Here is a 14,382-nt window from a genome sequence, read left to right on the forward strand (position 1 = left end):
ATGGTCTTCGCCCTTTTTGGTGCAGATTCTCCCTTGGTAACCCATCGTTTAGATTGTTGTTTGGTCTCAGGAGCATAGTAATGTATCGATGTTTCATCCACAGTGACGGAACGACTCTTAAATGCCTGCGGATTCTTCCTGAACAGCTGCAAACCATCCTTGCAACATTTCACACAATTCCGTTTTTGGTCAAGCGTGAGCAATCGCGGAACCCATCTTGCGGATAGCTTTCTCATGTCCAAATGTTTATGCAAAATATTAGGTACCGGTCCATTCGAGATGCCCACAGCGCTAGCAATCTTACGCACCTTAATTCTTCTGTCATCCATCGCCATATCATGGATTTTATCAATGATTTCTGGAATTGTAACCTCCACAGGGCGTCCAGAACGTTCAGCATCACTTGTGCCCATATGGCCACTCCGGAAATTTTGAAACCACTTATAAACTGTTCTGATCGAAGGTGCATAGTCACCATAATGTTTATCATTTTTCTCTTTAGTCTCCTGAGGAGTTTTGCCTTTCATAAAGTAATGTTTAATCACCACACGAAATTCTTTTTAGTCCATTTTTTGACAATCACTCGACTCCCTTGGTTCACACGAATGCCAAACACAAAGAAATAAGACCAATATTGCTGAAACTTGTTGTGCGTTCTAACCAATGATGCTACTAAATAAACATGATACGCGCCGGTGGTGCCACCTCTCGGACTTTGCACGGACTTTTCAAACGCCCCTCGTATATCGACGCTGTGATCATATTTTTCACGTTACCTGTTCTAAAGTAATGTCAGACGTCTGTTTCACACTAGAACACAAAAATCATGTGTCACTCATGATACAAGCGCCAGTAAACATATCTTAATGATGTCGATTAATCAATTGTTTCGTCCTACTGGTCTCTCTACATACCTTGAATAAATAAACAATGATAACTTAATTCTTGCCAATGGTGGAAGTTCCACGTTGTTATGCCGTTCCCGTCGCTGGAATACCTCGGTGGTTGCTTTCGTGGTTGTCACGTCTGTAATACGTTGAACAAAAAATTAAAAAAAACATTAAAATTATAACAACCGTGTCAATCATCTTACCATGGCAGTTATACGAATACAGCAAGTGACGCATTATGTGGTCTAACCGACCTTTTTCGAACAACTTAAGAGAGCGCATTTGACCGCTTTCTTCTGCTGTGGGGAAGCTTTCTTAGCTCCATCGCAGCAGAGCGCTTACAGATGTCGTGCAAAATCCCACCGTCGTTCTGAGATAGATAAGCTATCTTCAGACTGGGGGAAGAAACACATCCTAAGGATACTATGAAACACAAACCTGTTTCAGTCAGTGTAGCTGGGAACACATACTCTTCAAATGTTCGAACTTTCGACTAGACAAAACGCGAGGCGTGAATAAGTAATAAAGAGGCAGTAATACACAACGTAACTGTGTCGGTCTAAAATAGTCATTCCGTTATCCGCGCAAACCAAGTTGACACAATGCACGTTAGCTGATGGGAGCGACTGTAAATGGTTAATGCATTTACGGTCGCTCCCATCAGCCACTGCGCCGAGTGTCAACTTGGTTTACTCGTATAATTAAAGTACACATATACTCCGTTAGCCACCATCAACTTTTAGTTTGTGGCGAAGCGAACATCGTGTACCACTATCACATTTCTCTATTCCATTCGTAACACTGTGCCAGAATGGCTGTCGGTAAGTCTCTGTGTGAACTCGAACTTCGCGAATTTCTGTGGTGGTCTTCAGTCCGAAGCCTGTTTTGATGCAGCTCTTCAAGCTACTCTTTTCTGTATACTATTTTTATCTCTTGGGCTCTCTCTACAATTTTTAGCCCCCCCCCCTCATACACACACCCTTTTCTCCAATACTAAGTTCATGACCCTTTCATCCTTTCGTGTCTCAGAATGTCCTATCAGCCGATACCTTCTTTTAGTCGAACGCTGCCACAAATTTCTTTTCTCCCGAATTTTATTCAGTACCTCCTCATTGATTACATGATCTACACATCTCATCCTTAGCACTCTTCTGTAAGAAACTTCCTGGCAGATTAAAACTGTGTGCCCGACCGAGACTCGAACTCGGGACCTTTGCCTTTCGCGGGCAAGTGCTCTACCATCTGAGCTACCGAAGCACGACTCACGCCCGGTCTCACAGAGATACTGGCAGAGGTAAAGCTGTGAGACCGGGCGTGAGTCGTGCTTCGGTAGCTCAGATGGTAGAGCACTTGCCCGCGAAAGGCAAAGGTCTCGAGTTCGAGTCTCGGTCGGGCACACAGTTTTAATCTTCCAGGAAGTTTCATATCAGCGCACACTCCGCTGCAGAGTGAAAATCTCATTCTGGAAACATCCCCCAGGCTGTGGCTAAGCCATGTCTCCGCAGTATCCTTTCTTTCAGGAGTGCTAGTTGTGCAAGGTTCGCAGGAGAGCTTCTGTAAAGTTTGGAAGGTAGGAGACGAGATACTGGCAGAAGTAATGCTGTGAGACCGGGCGTGAGTCGTGCTTCGGTAGCTCAGATGGTAGAGAACTTGCCCGCGAAAGGCAAAGGTCCCGAGTTCGAGTCTCGGTCGGGCACACAGTTTTAATCTGCCAGGAAGTTTCATATCAGCGCACTCTCCGCTGCAGAGTGAAAATCTCATTCTGGAAACTCTTCTGTAACACCACATTTCAAAAGCTTCTGCTCTCTATTTCTATGAACTGTTTATCGTCCACGTTTCATTTCCAAACAAGGCTGCACTCCAGACTAATACCTTCAGAAAAGACATCCCAACACTTAAATCTATAATCGATGTTAACACACTTCTCCTCCTTAGAAACGCTTATCGTGTCTTTGCCTGTCTACATTTTATATCCTCTCTACTTCGGCCATCATTAGTTATTTTACTAACCAAACAGCAAAATTCGTCTACTACTTACCACTTCAATGACTAATTTTCTCAGCATCACCCGATTTAATGCGACCACATTCCATTGTGAAATGTATAGCCTCACTGTGCTTGAAACGTAAGCTCTCAGATGTTCGGAGCGAACCAAAGCGATTGTGTTCGGGCATGGAGATACAGAGAGACAGGAACTGTCAATGACATGCGACACTCATCGATGAAGAGAATGTGATGTCAATCCTGAGCAGTTCATTCGGCATGTTGTTGGGCACGCCTGTACCGCAGTGCATGGTGTCGTGGTTGCGAAGATCGAACTCGCCATGGACGTCGGGAGTGAAGCTGCGCATCATGCAGCCTATTGCGCAAACTTTGAGAGATAACACGACGTCCAGTGGGTGCGGGAAAAGCATTATTCAACTTGTCCTCCAAGCTGTAATCCGTAGGTAGCGGTCACCAACTGCAGTAATAGGCCGCCGGGCTGAGCAAGGCATGTCATCGACGGTTCCCGTCTCTCTGTATCTCCTCCATGTCCGAACAAAATCGCTTTGGTTCACTCCGAGACGTCTGGAAACTCCTTGTTGAGAGCGCTTCCTGGCACAAAGTAACAATGCGGACACGATCGAACCGCCGTATTGACCGTCTATGCACTGGTGAACAACAGAGAACACGAGCCGTGTACCTCCTTCTTGGTGGACTGACTGGAACTGATCGGCTGACGGACCCTCTCCGTTTAATAGGCGCTGCTCATGTATGGTTGTTTTCATCTTTGGGCGGGTTTAGTGACATCTCTGAACAGTGAAGGGACTACGTCTGTGATACACTGTACATATCTACCTGGCTGAATTCCCGTAAGTTGTTTGAAAATAAAACGTAGTCTTTGGTTCGCCTTCCCCACAACATTTCTTGTCTGTTATTTCCGATTTAAGTTGTTCGTAACTGTAATTCCTAGGTATTTAGTTGATTTTACGGCCTTTAGATTAGACTAATTTATCGTGTAACCAAAGTTTAACGGGTTCCTTTTAGCATTCATCTGGAAATCTCACACTTTTCATTGTTTGGGGTCAATTGCCAGTTTTCTCACCATACAGATACCTTTATAAGTCGTTTTGCAATTCGTCTGATCTTCTGATGACTTTACTAGATAACAATCAACAGCATCATCTGCAAACAACCTAAGACGGCTGCTCTGGTTGTCTCCCAATTCGTTTATATAGATAAGGAATAGTAAAGGACCTATAACACTACGTTTTGGAACGCCAGAAAATACCTTTTGCTTCACTACTCAGAGGACATCTACTTCTAAGTTACTCATGTTGGCAGCTGTTCTTGATCCGAATTCTGGAATATTTACTTCGTCTTCTTAGGTGAAGGAATTTCGAATGGCTGTGTTTAGTAACTCTGCTTTCGCAACACTGCCGTCGATAGTATTTCCTTTTCTATGGGGCAGAGAAGGCATTGACTATGCCTTGCCGCTAGCGTACTTCAGATACGACCAGAATCTCTTCGGATTTTCTGCCTGGTTTCAAGATGAAGTTTCGTTGTGGAAACTGTCATAAGCATCTCGCATTGAAGTCCGCGCTAAATTTCGAGCTTCTGTTAAAGATCGCTAGTCTTCGGATTTTGCGTTTGTTTAAATGTGTCATGCTTTTTTCGTTGTTTCCGCAACAGTGTTATGAGGTGTTCTGTGTATCAGGCAGGATCAGCTCCGTCGTTTGTCAATGTACTTGGTATAAATCTCTCAATTGACGTCGATACTATGTCCTTGAATTCAGCCACATCTCGCCTACGCTTACATTGTTAATATGAAAGGACTGGAGACTGTCTCTCAGGAAGGCGTCAAGTGAATTTTTATCTGCTTTTTTTGAGTACATATATTTTTCGTTTATTTTTGGAGGATTCAAAAAACGGTTCAAATGTCTCTGAGCACTATGGGACTGAACATCTGAGATCATCAGTCCCCTAGAACTTAGAACTACTTAAACCTAACTAACCTAAGGACATCACACATATCCACGCCCGAGGCAGGACTCTAACCTGCGACCGTAGCGGTCGCCGGTTCCATACTGAAGCGCCTTGAACATCTCGGTCACCGCGGCCGGCTTTTGGAGGATTTGGTGGGTTGCAATCTCCTACTACAACCCTGTGTTCACTAATCCCTAGCGATCTAAGGCGCTGCTGTAATGGACTGTGCAGCTGGTGCTGGCGGAGGTTCAAGTCCTCCCTCGGGTATAGGTGTGTGTGTTTGTCCTTAGGATAATTTAGGCTAAGTAGTGTGTAAGTTTAGGACCTGACGACCTTAGCAGTGAAGTCCCATAAGATTTCACACACATTTGAACATTTTTTCAACTAATCCCTATATGCCTTTTGATGCTCGTCGATAGCTCAGGATTATTTGTCGCTAAGAGGTCAAGTATGTTCCCACAACCGTTTACTATTCAAGTGGCCTCATGAACTAAATGTTGGATATAAGTTTTAGAGAACGCGTTTAGCACAATTTCGGATGATGTTGTATACGTACCCCAGGGTTTAGATATGTATTTTTGCCAACATATCGAGGGTAAGTTGAAGTCGCCACCAACAATAATTTTGTGAGTCGTGTATGTGTTTAAAATTAGACTCAAGTTTTCTTTGGACCTTTCACCAATTGCACCATCTGAGTTGAGAGGTAGGTAAAATGATCCAGTTATTATTCCATGCCGGTTGCCAAAAATTACCTCTACCCATACTAACTCACAGCAACTACCTACTTCAATTACGCTGCTTCCAACAGCAACAAACACGCCACCGTCAACTGTGTTTAACGTATCCTTTCTGAACGCCGTTAGGCCCTTCGCAAAAGTTTTGTCTAACTCATCTCCGACCTCATCCAGCTTTCAGAGCCAGTAACGATTTGAGCATCAGTGCTTTTAATTTTACTACATGCAGTACACGAACGAAGTGGCCGCTTGGTGCGCCAAGCTGAGAGGGTCGCCAATGGTGCCCAAATGCAGTAGTTGTGTACAGAGCGTATCACAATTAGTAAGCAGAAACTGACCGGCAAGTGAAAGTTCACGATGGGAAAGGAGAGGGGGCGGGGGGAGGGGAGGGGCGCAAACTGATAAGCCGATTGTGTTGGAAAATGCTCTCGGACCGGCCATTACGATAGACGTTTCTACATACAAATTTATCGCACACCAGTTGGCTGATAAAATAGGTTCCAGTTGTACTAGATTTCCTGCTGGTGGTACCACTTGGCTGAGCAGAGTCAATATCGCTGTTTCGGAAAAAAACTGCACTCCACATACAGGATGTTCGAAAATTTCCGTTACAGACTTCTGGAACTTGTAGAAATGGAAATGCCGTGTGGCTAGGGCCTCCCGTCTGGTAGACCGTTCGCCTGGTACAAGTCTTTCGAGTTGACGCCACTTCGACGATTTGCGTGGCGATGGGCATGTAATGATGATGATACGGACAACACAACACCCAGTCCCTGGGAGGGGAAAATATCCAACCTAGCCGGGAATCGAACCCGGGCCGTTACGTATGACATTCCGTCGCGCTGACTACCCAGCTACCAGGGGCGGACAGAACTTGTAGAGAAGAGTGAGTATCATGTATTTTGAATAGGGACCCATATCCGGAAACGTACCGTTTCCACCATGGTACAGCCGTTTGAGCTGCCTGCACTCATCTTTTGCTTTCCCCTCTTTGGGGAAGTGTGAGGGGGAGTCTGTAGCCTTTAGGCTTTTACTCCCCTGTGAAAGTGTGTGTGTGATTTTTCTGTAGTTTTTGGTGTCTGTGATTTGTGATTATTGTTGTGAGTGTGTCTGGTACTTGCCTGAGGTGGGCGAGAAGTTTGTTGTTATATGGGAAGGAACAGGATGATGGATTTGGTGTAGGGATTTTCTCTTCGACTTAGTCGTCGAAGATCGTCATAGGGCGCTTGTGCTTATCGCGGGACGTGTCATACCGACCTAGGGAGTGGATGAGTGCGTTTCTGGATCTGGAAGAACCCTCATAGAAGGCCCTTGCCAGATCCTGGAAACGCTCTCTCAGGAGTGGGATTTCGGCTGCGGCGTGCAAGTCGTCTGTAGGGAATCCAAGAGGTAAGCGCAGTGCCCTTCTGAGGGCGCAGTTCTGCAGCCTCTGGAGTTTGAGAGCATGTTTGCTAAGTAGTTAAGCACCAGGGCAGTCATGATTCGGGGCGGAAGGGGGGGGGGGGCTTCCTCTGACTGGCTGACCTAATTTTCTCTCCTATCTCTGTCAGCCGGTCCGATGTCTGTGAGTGCCAAAGGTGGTATGAATGGTGGTGGCATGGATGCAACTGCCCGTATACTCGTTGACGGGTCCTTTTCAACGCGAAGCAGTGCGGCTTCTTTCGATTAGAGTGAGCAGCGCCACCCTGGAGCTTCGCAGTCACGCGTGCTGGCGGTGAGTGTATGCTATCTCGCAGCCGTCGCGTAATTGTGGGGGAATGGGTATGTGAAGGAGTTGGACGTTGTGCATATCGATCTTGACATAGGCGACGAGCAGCTCTTCCATTACCGTGGGCTCCGCCATACAGAAGGATCATGCCGATTAATTCTGCAAACGTGTACTCAACCATATTGCTCCAACACTCACAGACACGTGAATGAGGCTGAACCAGGCCAGAAAATAGGATAGACCTCAAATGACGCCATCCAATCCGTCTTAAGCACCCCCAACCATGACTACGTTGCTGCAGATCTTTTCAAACAGCTGCAGCACGGAAGCGGATTCCTATTCAAACTATTATGTACGAACTCCCCTCCATAAGTTCTAGAAGCTTATAACGAGAATTTCTGAACATTCCGTATGTCGATACGAAAGTTAAATCTGCAAACGCACATAGCTAACATGAGCAGTATATAGCGGACGGGCAAGCAAACTATTGCTTTGCGCCCCACCCCCCTACCTGCGACCCCTTTACAGTGCTCAAGTTTGCCGGCCAGGGTGGCCGAACGGTTCTAGGCGCTACAGTCTGGAACCGCGCGACCGCTACGGTAGCAGGTTCGAATCCTGCCTCGGGCATGGGTGTGTGTGATGTCCTTAGGTTAGTTAGGTTTAAGTAGTTCTAAGCTCTAGGGGACTGATGACCTCAGAAGTTAAGTCCCATAGTGCTCAGAGCCATTTGAACCATTTTTTTTAGTTCTCAAGTTTGTTGTTGTTGGGTTCTGCCTGCCGCTTAACCTGTGTGTTTATTGAGATCAGCGCAACGTGAAAGTCCGAAGTCGTGGTTTTCATTGTTTCACAGTCGCACAATCACAGTGCAAAGCCGTAACAAACAAAGCAACAATCGCAAAAATGCTCTTTACACTTTCGTTGCATTTAGTCTCTCGACATAACGACACTAACTCCAGAAATAGCCGAGAACAAGACGCAAGCTTAGAGCTGCCATGCATCCAGATTTCCCTCGTCCTGAGGGGTTGTCATGCACCTGTCCCAGGTAATCCAGGACCTTTTTTTGTGTCTGGAGAAATTCTATTGATAGGAAATAAATAGATTTTAATAAATCTCAGTTGAAATGCATTAAATGAGGATTGACACGTTGGTAGTTTCGGTCGTGTTATCTTACGAAATTTACAGTCGACGCCGGCCGGTGTGGCCGAGCGGTTCTAGGCCCTACAGCTGGAACCGCGCGACCGCTACGGTCGCAGCTTCGATTCCTGCCTCGGGCATGGATGTGTGTGATGTCCTTACGTTGGTTAGGTTTAAGTAGTTGTAAGTCTGGGGGACTGATGACCTCAGATGTCAAGTGCCATAGTGATTAGAGCCATTTGAACCATTTTTTTACCGTCGACAGGCTGTAAACGTCCGGGAAAATAACTCGGTTTGACCTATATGTCCGGGGTTTTCCTTTTCTGGGGTCAGCAGTTTAAGTGATAGCAGTCCTAGACAAGCGTCCACATCAGGGAAAGAAACGGTTACTCACCAATTCCAGTATGAATCTCCTTGTGATTTCTTTCCACACTTCACCCGAGACCCATTTTGTACCTTCCTTTTCTTTCCTTGCTTCTTTTTCTTTCTTTCTTTCTTCTTTTCCCATTTACTGATCGCGGTGCCCAAGACACGCTCCCCGGGCTGCCAAATCCTCGTTACGCCACTGCACGTGAAGTCTAGGGATGGCGGTTATCGTTGAAACAATTGGTTTTCGGTTATATCTTTTTTTTTTTAAACGCCAGCTCAGGATGACTGTTAAAATCGCTTAAAATAGCCAGTTTCTCAAATAACTGATTCTCGGTTTTTTTATTGGTGTTATTTCCTGTAATAATCGTAGAATTCGAACAAAGATCTAAAAGTTTTGACTCTCTCAGTTTCAGGATACATAGAATCAAAACATTAAATTAAATACACAAACAAAAGAAATCTTTGTACCTCCACCGTTCGCTGTTTTTCTCGGAAATTGGTTGAACACTAAAAAAAAAGAAAGACAAGGTTTCTCCTATTCTAATCTTTTGAAATTCTGCTTAAAAATCATTTCCTAGTCGGGGATCATACCACTATTTGGGCATAACGAATAGTCGGTGCTCGAGCTTGAAAACAGGCTGAAGAACTCTGCTTTTCGTGTTGATTAGTCCGTTTTGAAGAGCTACAAGTAGATGAAGGCCTATTACGTAAGCACAAGTAGCAGCCTACCTACTTTCTATTTTTATATTATCAGTGAATCTTGTTGTTAAGTTTATAATTTGTTACTGTTACCGTAATTTCCTTTCTCTTTTATTATTTCATAGAAATGGCAGACAAATTTTAATCTTTTAAAGCAAATGAAGCATTGTTTACGTCACTTCGTAGGGTATTCCATCCTAGTGTTGGTGCCATTCTGCAATGGAACGGATGTCCGGCGGTGCTAGCACGAAACTACCGCATAGTCCAGATGTGAGCGAGTCTTATACACTGGACGTATACGCGTTCTTTAAGCTACGACACACGGTAACATGGACATCATTGTCTCAGTAATGCTGTATTATTTCTTATGCCGTTATTATTAAAACAGCACGGATCGGTTCTCCTATTTTCCATATTCAGTATTTCAAAGCAATTACTCTTCGCTGCTGCTGTGGCTGATTCACCACCCGGATTTACTCGGTTATTAGTAAAAAATAAAAAAACATCTGTTACGACCGATACCCAACAAATACCGAAAAATACCGGTTATTCAGAACTAAAATGCCGTTATCGGTTTTAACCAGACTGTTTTTGTCATTCTTAACGTGAACTGCAACAAGTATTTCAATTATCGATCGAGATGGCATCGATATGTCTAAAATGCACGAACGGTAGTATAAGAATTTTAATTATCAGCTCGGAAACGTAATGTTAGGCATACAGTTTTCGCCTGTTTGCAGGTACAATATATGTCATCAGTTGTACACACTGAAATCCCCCCACCGCAGTACCGTAGGACGCCGGTAGAGGAAACGAAACAAAAGAGGAGACGCATCCGACTGACAGAGAAGATACGAGCTCCTCCGTTTCGGTTTCGCCCCAATGGCGACTTACTTTGGTATTATGGCGCTGGAGTTTAGATGTGTACCAGGGCTACAGATATGTATGTACCCAAAAACAAACAGAAGAAAATTGATTACGTGACTGAGTGGTGAGGATAAGACTATGCTTACTATTTCAATGTAGTTGAATCTTATACATACTCGATTAGGCTTGAATCAAAAGGTTACTTACCATGGCACTGCACGTATCTGAGTATCGTTCAAACGGAAAGACAGTGGGTTGTCAGTAGGGCTGCTTATAAAATATCGATATAATGCTATATCCCGCACAAAATATCGATACATGCGGGCTATATTTTCATCGCCGATACAACGACATGTCGATATGAAAATCGCAATATTGATCATTGATAGTTTTATTTTATATTTCTTTCGCAGATTTCGGTAAATATTGGAAGTGTTCTTTTGCAAGTGTACTAAAACATAATTTTACTTTCACTGTGAGAAGAAGTCTAACTACTTTTAGAACATTGATCACGTTTCTTTAAGCAACTAGTGTGCTAATTATTCACATCGGCCTTCTTCAAACAGGGTGTGTACATCCCGGGACAACCGGCAAAAATCGGTAATTTTTTCATCCGGGAGAAAACCGGAAAACCCGTGAATTTTTCATTGTTTTAGTTGTGATTTGCTTTTTTTGTAATTTTGCCTGGCAAGAACTGGTACTCTAACAAATAATTTTACTGCATCCCGTTACTGCAAAATAATCTAAACGAAAATCCGTCCGATTAGGCCATGAAGGCCCAACGGGACCGACAGGCCGCCGTGTCATCCTCAGCCCACAGGCATCGCTGGATGCGGATATGGAGGGGCATGTCGTCAGCACATCGCTCTCCCGGCCGTATGTCAGAGACCGGAGCCCCTACTTCTCAATCAATTAGCTCCTCAGTTTGCCTCACAAGGGCTGAGTGCACCCCGCTTGCCAACAGCGCTCGGCAGACCTGATGGTCACCCATTCTAGTGCTAGCCCAGCCCGACAGCGCTTAACTTCGGTGACCAGACGGGAACCGGTGTTACCACTGCGGCAAGGCCGTTGGCTACTGCAGAATAATACTGCAGCAATAAAACATGAACGAGAGAAAAATAAATAAAATAAAACGTAAGTTGCAAAGGAAAAGTGCCATTTCCAGCAACAAAAGACAGCGCATATACAAGCTTGTGCAAACAGCATAATGTGTCGAAGGCTTTAGGACTAAGGCTATGCAATACTTCATAAAAACGGACTGCTTCCGATGAACGAGACTTCACAACTATTTACGTTATGTTGGTCTGAGCCGTTGCCAGCATGCTCCTGCGCATGAGTAGTTAAGTCTCCTATGAGCAGCATCTTCTCCCGCTTCTTGAATTAAAATACATTCACATAATCACGGAAGGCCAAAATATGGTACTAGTTGCAGTTTTCTGATTCTATTTCCACGTTTCTGGCAATCAAGTATTAATCACCTTGCAGAACAATGAAGTTATTTTTGTAAGTTTGTTAAAGAAATTTGGCCTTTATTAATCATTTCCACAGAGGCAGTCAATCTTTTTGAAACGAAGTGTTTCATTCCACGCTAGCGGCTAGTTTTAACTGTTCGCTTAATTTCAAATGCGTGTTTTCATCTTCTGGCACATATGGCATTATATCATAATAAAGAACCAAACATGAGATAATAGAGTACTGGTGGACCAAGAAAATTTGCATCCCGAAAACCACACTGAAAATCTTAATATCTGGGGCTTCCATTTGGCTAAAACAACCAACACAGACGCTCATGTACTTAATAGCGGCCCAAATAATTCAGTTGTTAGTGTCCGCATAGTGCCATGTTCATAGGATCAGGGGAGCCCAAAACAAACAGAAATTGTGTGGTGGCTAATGTGGGGGTTGTTTTACACTTTTTTGAAATATTCTTAAAGGAAAAATTGTATGTAAACGTGAATAATTTTATTTTGCTGTTTCATTTTCCTTAGTTTACCTTTTTTCATCAAACTTACCTTTTTCTGAAAAAGGGAACGTAAGAAAACAAACATAATCATTTTTATCTTAATTTTCCACGTATTTTGTATTAAAATTTTAAGTAAATGTAAATTAATGTAATTATACAAATTTATTGTAATGATTTAACTCCGTTTACCTTCTTTATTTTCTCTTAATTTTATACGAAGTTTTCAACAAAATTTATGTTTTTCATAATTTCTATGTGAAAAAAAGTGAAGTAGAAATTAAAATTTGGGATAGTAGAAGGAAATCGTAGGTACATGCTGACTTTCTTAAAAGTAAGCTCTATGAATCTGGACATACGAATTTGCATTTTAAGTCGAATTATACATTTTAGTATAGTTCACGCTATTCCGATGCTCTTGGAGTGTCCTTTGATGTCCTTTTTTGTTTTGTGGCGCAATGCTGTACAAACATACGGACTTCCTGCGTTCTCATACTTGCACACGCGCAGTAACTCCCGTTTTCAGGCGCTCTCTGGCAACTGCTGAAACGGACTTATTTCCTACAGGTCGTTGGAAAATATTGCGAATGGTGGTTAGAAAAGCGTTGCCTTCAAAATGAATTTCGTTTTACGCAATATAAATTATGTTACGTTGTGAGTGTGCGATCAATTTCTTGAATCACAGAGCGTTTGATTGTCATTTAAAACTCGACTCTTCGAGGACCAGCCACTTACAAGAACTTCGTGGCCAGAAGAACAGACATTTCCGTCATTATTTAAAGTTTTATTGGAACATTTGTATGATGTATCTTTAAGTGTAACACAAGCAAAAAAATAAAAAAATATTATATGTGAAAGCTTAGCTTTTCTTGTAGCTACACTATGTGTATTAACTGAAACCATTAACTTTTCCTGTTTGTGTGGTCTTGCTACTTAGCAGTGGTGTTGCTATTGGCTGACTACATCATGTGTGCTATGCTCTGAATGTCTGCTGCCACCGGCTGGCGAGATTACGTGACATGAGCTGTGATTGGCTTACAAAACTCATCGCAATCTCGATTTTAATGCTTCGGAGACTAACGTGCTAAGTGTGGTGAGATTCGACTTTCGTAATAGGAAGATATGCAGCGTACATGTTGCTGCAAATCAAAGATCTTTCCAAAACGCTTTTTTTTGGGGGGGGGGGCGAAGGTGGTGGGGGGGACAGTCGTTTTCTAAAGTGTCGGAAAGCTCTACGCCAGTGCATAAAACCTTAACCATTGAAAAGATTGATAAGTTTTACGGTTCCAAGGGAAAGTGTACCGTCACTTAACGCAGGAAAGGTGTATTTTGTACAGGGAAAAATCCGACTTTTTTTTTCTTGTCCGAGTATACACCTTGTCAAAAACAGTTGCTGAAAATGATGAACAAAAATCGAAATGACAAGATTGGTCTTTATTGTGGGCATACGCGTGACGTAGGCGACATTCGGTGTTACCAACAGAAACTGCAACGTTTAGCTTCACTACGCAGTTTTCCTACATCAACTTCAGAAAAGGTTTGTTCCGACAGGTAACCAATGACAAAATTAAGAAAATAAGGTATGGAAGGTTAACTGGAATGAAATATTGCATGACATTGCACCATGTACACAGTTGTTAATTAACAACACAACAGTAGACAAAAAATAATTGTAATGCAAGCCTTTCACCTGTACAAGGTCGTATGATTGACTTACAGATTTTCAAATTAAGTGTTTTTCCATCAATTTTTGCTCTAATGAGAATAGGCAGGCTGCTAGCGTATTGATGTGCAGAATATCTAATAATAAATAAATACTTAATTATAGAGCTCTAAAACCGGCAGTATATTTACAATGTGGAGCTGTTATTTTTAAAGGTCGATATTTCGATTTTTTTCCTTCGATATAGTTGAAAATGTGTGAAATCTTATGGGACTTAACTGCTAAGGTCATCAGTCCCTAAACTTACACACTACATAACGTAAATTATCCTAAGGACAAACACACACACACCCATGCCCGAGGGAGGACTGGAACCTCCGCCGGGACCAGCC

General features: G+C 43.2%; 1 pseudogene; it reads right to left on the bottom strand.

The window, feature by feature from the left end:
* Positions 1–11,322: 11,322 nt before the first annotated feature.
* Positions 11,323–11,440, bottom strand: LOC126089563 (5S ribosomal RNA; annotated as a pseudogene).
* Positions 11,441–14,382: the final 2,942 nt, after the last annotated feature.

The sequence above is a fragment of the Schistocerca cancellata genome, chromosome 6 (genome assembly GCF_023864275.1).
Source record: "Schistocerca cancellata isolate TAMUIC-IGC-003103 chromosome 6, iqSchCanc2.1, whole genome shotgun sequence".
In the NCBI taxonomy this organism is placed as follows: Eukaryota; Metazoa; Arthropoda; class Insecta; order Orthoptera; family Acrididae; genus Schistocerca; species Schistocerca cancellata.